Here is a 13,350-nt window from a genome sequence, read left to right as displayed (position 1 = left end):
GTATTATGTATTGTCCAGGACACCAGAAGGGGCACAACCCAGAGGCACGAGGAAACCGGCTGGCCGATGCCACGGCGCGAGAAGTGGCCATGAGCAAACAAATCTTACCCTTAAATAGCCCAGACCAACCCACGCCCCCACCAGTGGGACAAACCAGTTGGGTTTATGCCCATGAGGACATAGAGCTCCTAGAAAAAATGGGGGCCATCTACCACCCTCAACTAAAACAGTGGGTCTACAAAGGAAAGACAGTTATGCCAATAAAAATGACTTTTGAATTGATCTCTTTTTTACACAAATTAACCCATTTGGGGTTTAAGAAGATGAAAACCTTACTAGATCGGGAAGAGATAAATCTGTGGTTTTTGAATCGGGACAAAGCGATACAAAAGGTGACTGAGAGTTGCAAAGCGTGCGCTCAGGTTAACCCGGGAAGGACCATGATTGGACAAGGAGTTCGTCCTAGGGGACACCGTCCCGGCATCCATTGGGAAATTGATTTTACTGAAATTAAACCAGGTATGTATGGATACAAGTATCTCCTAGTGTTTGTAGACACCTTCTCAGGATGGGTCGAAGCCTTCCCCACAAAGCACGAGACTGCAAAAATGGTCACCAAGAAGCTCCTCGAGGAAATCTTTCCCAGGTATGGCATGCCTCAAGCGTTGGGGTCGGACAACGGGCCCGCTTTCGTCTCCCACGTAAGTCAGTTGGTGGCCAAATTGCTGGGGATTGATTGGAAATTACATTGTGCCTATAGACCCCAGAGTTCAGGTCAGGTAGAACGCATGAATAGAACAATTAAGGAGACTTTATCCAAACTTACGCTTGCAACTGGCTCAAAGGATTGGGTGACCCTCCTTCCCCTAGTTCTCTATCGGGCCCGGAATACCCCGGGCCCCCATGGTCTAACTCCTTTTGAAATAATGTATGGAGCACCACCCCCATTTGTCCATTTCTTTGATTCAAACATTGCTGATTTCACTGACAGCCCTTCTCTGAGGGCCCATTTACAGGCCCTACAGATTGTGCAGAAAGACGTCTGGAGACCTTTGGCCGCTGCTTACCAGGACGAGCTTGAGCATCCGGTGGTGCCACACCCGTTCCAGATTGGAGACACCGTGTGGGTGCGCAGACACCAGACCAAGAATCTCGAGCCACGGTGGAAAGGACCCTACACCGTCCTCCTGACTACCCAGACCGCCCTAAAGGTAGACGGAGTCGCGGCTTGGATCCACGCATCACACGTCAAGGCAGTCCGGTCTGAGGAATTGACTAATCACAACACTACACCCCAGACATGGAGAGTTCAGCGCACTCCAAACCCCTTAAAGTTAAAACTCCTACGTGGCTCCTCCTAGTCCTTTTGTGGCCTAGAGTCAGTGGGGGAATAAGCCCCCACCACATTTATAACATTACCTGGATAGTCACTAATCTCATGACAGGAAGGCTGGCTAATGCTACCTCCGTAAGGGGGACACTGGCCGATGCCTTCCCTCCCTTATACTTTGACCTCTGTGATGTGATAGACTACAAGTGGGAGCCTGGCACTACCCATAATTGGCATCCCTCAACCACCTACTATGGTTGCGGTCCGGCTTCCCACAGCAAAGAGATCTACGTTTGCCCTGGACACAGAGTGAGCCGGCAGTGCGGAGGGCCGGGGAGTGGGTACTGTGCCCAGTGGGGATGTGAGACTACTGGGGATGGGTATTGGAAGCCATCCTCATCTTGGGACCTGATAACTCTGAAACGAGACGGTCGGCCTCCTTACACCTTGTGTAAACGGGACGCGAAATGCAATCCCCTCGTCCTCCACTTCACCGACTCAGGTAGAAGAGCGACCTGGGACGGGCCCAAATCTTGGGGCCTGCGCTTATACGTCACAGGGACCGATCCGGTGGGTCTGTTCTCTCTAAATAGACAAGTCTCTCCCCTGGCCACTCGACCCATTGGACCCAACCCAGTTCTACCAGATCAGAAGCCTCCCTCGCTCCCGGCACAAGCCCAACCCCCGTCATTGCCTAAGGTCACCCAGGCCCCTGGTAGTACTCCCACAAGCCCCTTCTCCACAACGGGGGGCTCCACCATTTTGATCTCCCCATCGCCAGGCACCGGGGATCGATTATTCAATTTGGTGGCTGGTGCATATCTGGCTCTCAACTATTCAGACCCTTTTAGGACTCAGGAGTGCTGGTTGTGTCTCGTTTCCGGTCCGCCCTATTATGAAGGGGTAGCAGTCATTGGAAATTACACCAACCTGACTGCTGCCCCAGACAGTTGTGCCAATACCCCCAGCCACAGACTAACTCTGCCCGAGGTCTCGGGACGAGGGCTCTGCTTGGGGAATGTACCCCCCACACACCAGACCCTCTGCAACACCACTCAGAAGATTCCCATCGGGAACTACTTCCTGGCAGCCCCAAAAGGCACATACTGGGCCTGCAATACCGGACTAACACCCTGTATCTCAGCCACAGTCCTCAACCAATCCTCTGACTATTGTGTATTAGTAGAAATTTGGCCCAAAGTCACCTACCATGAATCCGAGTATATATACTCGTTTTTTGAGAAACAGACTCGTTTTCGACGAGAGCCTGCCACCCTGACTTTAGCTTTACTCCTAGGAGGAATCACCTTGGGGGGAGTGGCCGCGGGTATAGGGACCGGGACCACTGCACTCATTGAAACTGGCCATTTCCGTCAGTTACAAGCAGCCATGAATGCAGATCTTAAAGCTATAGAAGAGTCTGTGAGTGCATTAGAAAAGTCCTTAACATCGTTGTCTGAAGTGGTCCTCCAAAATAGACGAGGGCTAGATATGTTGTTCCTCCGCGAGGGTGGATTATGTGCTGCTCTAAAAGAAGAGTGCTGTTTCTATGCAGACCATACTGGAATAGTAAGAGATAATATGGCTAAGCTTCGAGAACGCCTGGCCCAAAGACAAAAACTGTTTGATTCCCAACAGGGATGGTTCGAGGGGTGGTTTAACCGATCCCCTTGGTTTGCTACCCTCCTGTCTACCCTGATGGGACCCCTACTTATTCTTCTCCTAATTCTTCTTTTTGGACCCTGCATCCTTAATAGGCTGGTACAGTTCATGAGGGATAGACTTTCAGTCATTCAGACCCTCTTACTGACGCAGCAGTACCATAGGCTGAGACAACAAGAGACAGAAATTTCTTGACCAAGTTGAGTGAAAGATTTCACTCAAAGTTAGCAAAAAAATGGGGGAATGAAAGACCCCAGCTTAGCAGCAGTAACGCCATTTTGCAAGGCTGTACTTAAGATGACTGGTTCAGGGAAAGGTTAGAACACTGAGTATACAGCGGCTGCCAAGCAGGAGATGTTTGGTTGAAGGCCTGGCAACAGGATGACTGGGGTTGAGCACCTGACAATAAGAAAAAGCCCCGGGAGAGGTCCCACACCCTGGTGGGGGGCCGAGTCAGTTGTTATGTTTCAAGAAGGTAGCTTGGAAACTTGCCCCCAGGCTAAACTCTTGGGGGGCCGAGTCAGTTGTTATGTTTCAAGAAGGTAGCTTGGAAACTTGCCCCCGGGCTAAACTCTTGGGGGGCCGAGTCAGTTGTTATGTTTCAAGAAGGTAGCTAGGAAACTTGCCCCCGGGCTAAACTCTTGGGGGGCCGAGTCAGCCGTTATGTTTCAAGAAGGTAGCTAGGAAACTTGCCCCCGGGCTGAACCCTTTGGGGGCCGAGTCAGCCGTTATGTTTCAGGAAGGTAGCTAGGAAACATTAGAATCCACCAATGATATCCCTGTAACCATGCATCTGCTTCTGTATGCTTGCTTCTGCTCCCCAAAATCCTATAAAAAAGCCCATCCTTGGTTCCGTGGGCACGCCAGTCCCCCGAGCGACTGAAGCGCCCACAGGTACCTGTGTATCCCGACAATAAATCAAATCCTCTTGCTGATTGCATCCTGTGGTGTCTCGGCCTGGTCATTGAAGTTGGTGGGTCTCCATCCCGAGGGAAAGTTCTCCCTGAGAGCTTTTCAATGTGACAACTATACTTGTTAATGTGTATCAGTAATCCAGGTGGTACTGGTTTTGAAGGCATGAAGTGGTCATGAAGAGAAGCTGAGGCTTGGCACTATGAGAGGCCATAAAAGGCCATGGGTGTTGATGAAGTATCAACTGCAGTTGATCTAGGACTTAAGGGATCATACAAAGAATTTGAGGCTTGGCACCATGAAGAGAGTCTATAGAAGGCTATTGGTGAAGCCTATTTCAGAAGAAGGCCACAGCATATTGAAGATGCAAGTACCATGGAATGATCACCAAGAACAGCAATGGCAGTGGAATAGATCAACCTGAGCTTAGAGTTCTACAGAGGGCAGAACTGGAAAAGTGATTCAAACTCTTTGATGGATCCCAGAAGATCATGTGTGTATCCCAGACATTGAAACAAGCAAGAGGGTGAAGCATTGAAACTGCCTTGGAGACCCCAAGATTTTTGAGATGCCACAACCATGTGTTATCTGCTGAGGAAAGCTGTTAATAGGGAGTGCAACCATCCCAGGAGAAAGAATTTGTTGCAGTCAACAAAGATGAAAAAGGAGTTAGAGATCTGAAGACCAGTTTGACATCAGCCATGGAGATGCAGAGTTTGGAGTCTGCCTGGCTGGTTTCATGTCTTGATTTGGGGATTAACATTAAATGATTGGATGAATCTCAGATGAGACATTGAACATTGGACTTTTAATATTTTTGAGACTGCTATAGACTATGGGGACTTTGGAACTTAGACTAAATATATTTTGAATTATGCTATGTTTAGATATCCCCCCCATAGACTCATATGTTTGAACAAGCCTATGGAGGCCAGGGAGTGAAATGTGATGGTTTGTATATGCTTGGCTCAGGGAGTAGCATTATTAGAGGCTGTGGCCTTGTTGGAGTCAGTGTTTAACTGTAGGTGTGGTCTTTAAGACCTTCATCTATCTACCTGGAAGCCAGTTTTCTGCTAGCATCCTTCAATTGAAGATGCAGAACTCTCTGCTCCTCCCGGACCTTGCCTGCCTAGATGCTGCCATGCTTACACCTTGATGATAAAGAACTGAACCTTTAACTTGCAAGCCAGCATCAATTAAATATTGTTCTTTATAAGGCTTGCCTTGGTCATGGTGTCTGCTCACACCAGTAAAACCCTAACTAAGTCATCACTATTGATCTTTCTCTACAATGGGGGTGTATGCATAAATTTTTTGCAACCTACTTTTAATAAATGTTTATCCTCTCCTCTTGAAAACCACCTACCAGAGGCAGTGGAAGAGATATAGGGGAAGTGGACCTGTTTAGCAATAGTTCTTGGGGGTGAGCTAGATCTTCTTTGGCAAAAGTTCGATCACATAGTCAATACCAAATATGAATCAGTAGCTTCAGTCCAGTCCTTTTGGCTGGCCTATACCACACACAAAACAGCAGGTATAGTTCAATCCTGAAGAAACTACAAGGGTTGTCAAACAACCCAAGGCCACTGAAGAGTCAAAAAGAAGTATGAGCCTCTTGAGCATTTCTTTGGACAAACATTTTTTATTGGATATTTTCTTTCTTTATTTCATTTCAAATGTTATCCCCTTTCACACTTTTCTGTTCATAAACCCTTTATCCTATCCCCATCTATGAAGTGCTCCTCCACCCATCCACCCACCTCTTCCTGCCTCCCCACCCAGACATCAGCCTGCACTGATCTGTTGAGCCCTGGCAGGACCAAGGGCCTCTCTTCTCATTGGTGCCCAACAAGGCAATCCTCTGCTACATATGCAGGTAGTCTGTCCATGTGTACTCTTTGGATGGTGGTTTAGTCCCTGGGAGTTCTGGTTGGTGGCTTTTGTTGTTCTTATGGGGCTTCAAGCTCCCTCAATCCTTTCTCTGACTCTTCCAATGGGGACCCATTCTCAGTTCAATGGTTTGCAGTTAGTATCCACCACTGAATTTGTCACGATCTGGCAAAACCAATCAGGAGACCACTATATGAGGCTCCTGTTAGCATATACCTCTTGGCCTTCCCAATAATGACTGGGTTTGGTGGCTGTACATATATGGGCTGGATCCACAGGTGGACTGAATGACCATCCCTTCAGTCACTGCTCCAATCTTGTCTTCATAGCTCCTCCTATGAATAATTTGTTCCCCCTTCTAAGAAGGACTGAAGCATCCATACTTTGGTTGGCCATCTTCTCCAAATTCATGTGGTCTGTGTATTGTATCTTGGGTAATCCAAGCTTTTTGGTTAATATCTACTTTTCAGTGAGTACTTATTAAATAAATATGAAATAGCAATATAAAAAATTAAAGAAAGAGAACTGATTTTTTATAATATAAAAGTCTAAACTTTTACATGAACTAACCACATAAAAGGGAAGACATAGGATTTTGAAATTAGAGATGAAAAGAAAGACATTACAACAGATAACAGTACCATTCAGAAGATCATCAATGTTTAGTTAGAAAACCTATGAGGTAATAAAATAGTCAAAATAAATAGGTGGTTTTTAGATATGTATTACCTACCAAAATTAAAACAATTATGTATAAACAAGGAATTAAACTATAGAAATAGTAAGAAAACAACAACAACAACAAAAAAAAAAACCCAAAAAAATCCCCAAGTCTACCAATTTTACAAGCACACAAACATCTGGGTTGTAGAGAGCTGCGATGTGCCACGCCTCAAAGATGGCGCTGGTTTCCGCCTTCCACCCTCCCAAGGGTGAGTGCTCCTTGCAGTAAATAAGTCCTTATTTGGCTATGTCTGCCTGACCTGCTAGCTTCCACATAGTGACAGCCTATCTACATGACCCACGTGGCTTGCTAGGACTGGCCAGTGCTAGCTATTTAAGTGTGGTGCAGGGCGTTCCCCAGGGAGAGAGTCAGAAGAGATAGAGGTCAGAAGATTGTATCAAGGTTCCTGAGTAAAACTGCTTGAAGAAGATCTCCTGTGGTACTGTCTTCCTTGCTGGTCGAGGTTGGGCGTGGCACTGGGTTTTATGAGAAACTAATGAAAAAGAACTAGCATAGGTTTAGATTCGTTCAAACCCTACTTTATTTGATGTTCTTAAACACTTTGACCTCTCTTTTAAAAAATATTAGATATATTTCTTTAATTACATTTCAAATGTTATTCCCCTACCCAGATTCCTGTCCATAAGCATCCATCCCCTCCCTTACCCCTCCCTATTTGGGTATTCCCCCCAATACATCCTGCTTACTGCCCCCCATACTCCCCTACACTGGGGGTTCAACTTTGGCAGGACCAAGGGCTTCCCCTTCCACTGGTGCCCCAACAAGGCTATCCTCTGCTACCTATGCAGTTGGAGCCCTGGGTCAGTCCATGTATCGTCTTTCGGTAGTGGTTGGAAGCTCTGGTTGTTTTGCAGTGTTGTTTTTATGGGGTTGCAAGCTCTTTCAACTCTTTCAATAATTCCTCTAATTCGTCCCAAGGGGGTTGTGTTCTCAGTTCAATGATTTGCTGCTAGCATTAACCTCTGTATTGGACATGTTCTGGATGTGTCTCTCAGGAGAGATCTATATCTGGTCTATTTCAGCATGCATTTTTTAGCTTCATCAATCTTCTCTAGTTTTGGTGGCTGTATATATATGGGCCAGATGTGGGTCAGGCTCTGAATGGCCATTCCTTAAGTAGCTGCTCTAAACTTTGCTTCCATATCCCTTCCTTTGGATATTTTTTCCACTTTTAAGAAGGAGTGGGAGCTAATTTTATACCCAGCCACTTTGCTGAAGTTGTTTATCTCAAATAAATCAGTAGCCTTCCTCTACACAAAAGAGAAACAAGCCAAGGAAGAAATTAGGGAAACGACACCCTTCATAATAGACCCAAATAATATAAAGTACCTCGGTGTGACTTTAACCAAGCAAGTGAAAGATTTATACAATAAGAACTTCAAGACTCTGAAGAAAGAAATTGAAGAGGTCCTCAGAAGATGGAAAGATCTCCCATGCTCATGGATTGGCAAGATTAATATAGTAAAAATGGCCATTTTACCAAAAGCAATCTACAGATTCAATGCAATCCCCATCAAAATACCAATCCAATTCTTCAAAGAGTTAGACAGAACAATTTGCAAATTCATCTGGAATAACAAAAAACCCAGGATAGCTAAAACTATCCTCAACAATAAAAGGACTTCAGGGGGAATGACTATCCCTGAATTCAAGCAGTATTACAGAGCAATAGTGATAAAAAACTGCATGGTATTGGTACAGAGACAGACAGATAGACCAATGGAACAGAATTGAAGACCCAGAAATGAACCCACACACCTATGGGCACTTGATTTTTGACAAAGGAGCCAAAACCATCAAATGGAAAAAAGATAACATTTTCAGCAAATGGTGCTGGTTCAACTGGAGGTCAACATATAGAAGAATGCAGATCGATCCATGCTTATAACCCTGTACAAAGCTTAAGTCCAAGTGAATCAAGGACCTCCACATCAAACCAGATACACTCAAACTAATAGAAGAAAAACTAGGGAAGCATCTGGAACACATGGGAACTGGAAAAAATTTCCTGAACAAAACACCAATGGCTTATGCTCTAAGATCAAGAATCGACAAATGGGATCACATAAAACTGCAAAGCTTCTGTAAGGCAAAGGACACTGTGGTTAGGACAAAACGGCAACCAACAGATTGGGAAAAGATATTTACCAATCCTACAACAGATAGAGGTCTTATATCCAAAATATACTAAGAACTCAAGAAGTTTGACCGCAAGGAGACAAATAACCCTATTAAAAATGGGGTTCAGAGCTAAACAAAGAATTCACAGCTGAGGAATGCCGAATGGCTGAGAAACACCTAAAGAAATGTTCAATATCTTTAGTCATAAGGGAAATGCAAATCAAAACAACCCTGAGATTTCACCTCACACCAGTGAGAATAGCTAAGATCAAAAACTCAGTTGACAGTAGATGCTGGCAAGGATGCGGAGAAAGGGGAACATTCCTCCATTGTTGGTGGGATTGCAGACTGGTAAAACCATTCTGGAAATCAGTCTGGAGGTTCCTCAGAAAATTGGACATTGAACTACCTGAGGATCCAGCTATACCTCTCTTGGGCATATACCCAAAAGATGCCCCAACATATATTAAAGACACGTGCTCCACTATGTTCATCCCAGACTTATTTATAATAGCCAGAAGCTGGAAAGAACCCAGATGCCCTTCAACAGAGGAATGGATACAGAAAATGTGGTAAATCTACACAATGGAATATTACTCAGCTCTCAAAAACAATGACTTTATAAAATTCATAGGCAAATGGTCGGAACTGAAAAATATCATCCTGAGTGAGGTAACCCAATCACAGAAAAACACACATGGTATTCACTCATTGATAAGTGGCTATTAGCCCAAATGCTTGAATTACCCTAGAAGAAATGAAACTCAAGACGGATGATCAAAATGTGAGTGCTTCACTCCTTCTTTAAAAGGGAAACAAGAATACCCTTGGCAGGGAATAGAGAGGCAAAGATTAAAACAGAGACTGAAGGAACACCCATTCACAGCCTGCCCCACATGTGGCCCATACATATACAGCCATCCAATTAGACAAGATGGATGAAGCAAAGAAGTGCAGGCCGACAGGAGCTGGATGTAGATCTCTCCTGAGAGACACAGCCAGAATACAGCAAACACAGAGGCGTATGCCAGCAGCAAACCACTGAACTGAGAATAGGACCCCCATTGAAGGAATCAGAGAAAGGACTGGAAGAGCTTGAAGGGGCTCGAGACCCCTTATGAACAACCATGCCAAGCAACCAGAGCTTCCAGGGACTAAGCCACTACCTAACGACTATACATGGACTGACCCTTGACTCTGACCTCATAGGTAGCAATGAATATCCTAGTAAGAGCACCAGTGGAAGGGGAAGCCCTGGGTCCTGCTAAGCCTGAACCCCCAGTGAACTAGATTGGTGGGGGGAGGGCAGCAAAGGGGAGGAAGGTGGGGAGGGGAACACCCATAAAGAAGGGCAGGGTGGAGGGGGATGTTTGCCCGGAAACTGGGAAAGGGAATAACACTCAAAATGTATATAAGAAATACTCAAGTTAATAAAAAAAAAGTTTTGTAAGAGTTCCCTTGGTCATGGTGTCTATTCAGAGCAATAAAACTAAGATAAACACTAAAAAAAAAAAAAAAAGAAGGAGTGGGAGCATCTATCTGTATTTTGGTCATCCTTCTTCTTGAGGTTCCTGTGGTCTGTGGATTGCATCGTAGGTATTTTGAGCTTTTTGGCTAATATCCACTTATTAATGAGTGCATACCAAGTGTATTCTTCTGAGATTCGAGTTACCTCACCCAGGATGATATTTTCTAGTTCATTCCATTTACCTATGAATTTCATGAAGTCATTGATTTGATAGCTCAGTAATACTTCATTGTATAGATGTACCATATTTTTTGAATCCATTCCTCTTTTGAATGGCATCTGGGTTCTTTCCAGCTTCTGGCTATTATAAATAAGGCTGCTATGAACATAGTGGAACATGTGTCTTTGTTGTATGTTGGAGCATCTTTTGGGTATATGCCCAGGAGGGGTATAGCTGGGTCCTCAGATAGTGCAATGTCCAATTTTCTGAGGAACCTCCAGACTGATTTCCAGAGTGGTTGAACTAGTTTGCAATCCCAGCAACAATGGAGGAGTGTTCCTCTTTCTCCACATCCTTGCCAGCATCTGCTGTCACCTAAGTTTTTGATCTTAGCCATTCTGACTAGTATAAGGTATATACCAGTCAGACATCTCAGGGGTGTTTTGATTTGCATTTCCCTTATGACTAAAGATGTTGAACATTACTTTAGGTGCTTTTTGGCCAATCGATAACCCTCAGCTGAGAGGGTGAGCAGTTTTAGCTCTGCACACCATTTTTTAATAGGGTTATTTGGCTCTCTGGAGTCTAACTTCTTGAGTTCTTTGTATATTTTGGATATTCACCCTCTATCAGATGTAGGATTAGTAACAATCTTTTCCCAATCTATTAGCTGCCCTTTTGTCCTAATGAGAGTGTCTTTTGCCTTACAGAAGCTTTGTAGTTTTATGAGATCACATTTGTTGATTCTTGACCTTAGAGCATAAGCCACTAGTGTTTTGTTCAGGAAAATTTCCCCAGTGCCAATGTGTTCGAGACTATTCCCTGCTATTTCTTCTATTAGTTTGAGTGTATCTGGTTTGATGTGGAGGTCCTTAATCCAGCTGAACTTAAGCTTTGTACATGGTGATAAGAATGGGTCGATTTGCATTCTTCTACATGCTGACCTCTAGTTGAACCAGCATCATTTGTTGAAAATTCTATCTTTCTTCCATTGGATGGTTTTAGCTCCTTTGTCCAAGATCAAGTGCCCATAGGCGTGTGGGTTCATTTCTGGGTCTTCAGTTCTGTTCCACTGATCTACTTGCCGGTCTCTGTACCAGTACCATACAGTTTTTATGACTATTGCTCTGTAATACTGCTTGAAATCAGGGATAGTGATTACTCCAGAAGTTCTTTTATTGTTGAATATATTTTTCGCTATCCTGGGTTTTTTGTCATTCCAAATGAATTTGCAAATTATTCTTTCTATCTCTATAAAGAATTGAGTAGGAATTTTGATGGGGATTGCATTGAATATGTAGATTGCTTTTGGCAAAATGGCCATCTTTATTAATCCTGCCAATCCATGAGTGTGGAAGGTCTTTCCATCTTCTGAGATCTTCCTCAATTTCTTTCTTCAGAGACTTGAAGTTCTTGTCATACAGATCTTTCACTTGCTTGGTTAAAGTCACACCAAGATATTTGATATTATTTGGGACTATTTTTTCTCAATTTCTTCCTCAGCCTCTTTATCATTCAAGTAGAGGAAGGCTATTGATTTGTTTGAGTTAATTTTATACCCTGACACTTTGCTGAAGTTGTTTATCAGGTTAAGTAGTTCTCTGGTGGAACTTTTTGGGTCACTTAAGTACTGTATCATATCATCTTCAAATAGTGATATTTTGATTTCTTCCCTTCCAATTTATAACCCTTTGACTTCCTTTTGCTGTCTGACTGCTCTGGCTAGGATTTCGAGTACTATATTGAATAAGTAGGGAGAGAGATCAGGTGTAGAGTGAAGAGAAGATTAATAGGAAAAGGGTGTTTTGAACCTGCAAAGACACAGTTCCTTGGTGTGATTCCAACATGAATCAGTATATGTGGCAGTTCACAGCAGAAACAACAAGGCTTTGTTGAATCAACGTGAGTGAAAAAAGTGTACAGAATCAGCCAGAATACCATAAATTCTTTGATGAGTTTCTCTCTGTGAATTGAAGACCAATGAAGCCCAAGGAAGAGCAATGAAGACCAGAAGAGCAGCATTATACCACACAAATAGGCACGAACACCCTACCACTGTTAGTGAGTTCCCATTCATATTCTTTATAAACATCGTGTTTCCTTTCAAGTGCCAGGTTTCTGCCAAACATCACATGCCCTTGCACAGGACAGTTTCTAGGAAATCATCATGTGATACAACTGAGTTGTTACGGAAACCAGAGATTTTTGCACTTCAAAATAGTGCTAATGTTCTCTACTTTATTATGTAAAATATTATGTTGCTGTCATCACCATGAAGCCAAAATGTACTGGCAACAAAATCAGATAGGATAATAGAAAGAAAGGAAGGAATACATTTATAAGTGGATCTTCCTAATAAATATGGAAATAATTTAAGTGGAAGAAAGACTATACTACATGAACTGAAAATATACTATAAATATGAAACAGCTAAAATAATGTGATATTTGACATGAAGAGATTCATAGGCCAGTGAAACAGAATAGTGAGTCCAAAAAATTATAGCCAACTTAAATTTTAGAAAAGAGCCAAGAAACCACAGTAAGGAAAGGATAATATGTTTGATAACTTTTCTCACTGCTATGCCCAAACATTTGATGAAAAGAAATTAAGAAAGGAATGGTTTGTGACTCACACCTTGAGCATATATTCCATTATAATTAGTAAATTTATATAATAAAGGCATATTTAGCTTTAGTGATAATAGCATGTAGCAGCCTCTATAACCTGAAATAGGGATGAGGTCTTGTTCCTTCTTTCACTTTTTATGTAGCATTTGAATTCAGGCCATAGATTGGTAAAAGAAACATTGACAATGGATCTTTCCTTATCAATGATATATCTCTGATTAACAATAGTCAGCTATTTCCAGAGATGTATCTTTTATGTTAATTCAAATATAGTTAAGTGGATATTTAAGATTAATCATCAGACCTAATATCTTCTGTTATACAAAAGTCAACTCAAAATGAGAAAGTTACTTCAGATTATCCTGTATTTTT

The 13,350-nt window shown here is 43.1% G+C and overlaps 1 pseudogene; it reads left to right on the top strand.

Annotated features, from left to right (window-relative positions):
• The first annotated feature begins 1,438 nt into the window (after window positions 1-1,438).
• Window positions 1,439-3,111, top strand: LOC147998291 (MLV-related proviral Env polyprotein pseudogene; annotated as a pseudogene).
• The last annotated feature ends 10,239 nt before the right edge of the window (window positions 3,112-13,350 follow it).

Source organism: Rattus norvegicus, chromosome X, assembly GCF_021556685.1.
Source record: "Rattus norvegicus strain SHRSP/BbbUtx chromosome X, alternate assembly SHRSP_T2T, whole genome shotgun sequence".
NCBI lineage: Eukaryota > Metazoa > Chordata > Mammalia > Rodentia > Muridae > Rattus > Rattus norvegicus.
Note: the sequence above shows the minus strand (reverse complement) of the source record. Positions and strands in the feature narration are given on the sequence as shown.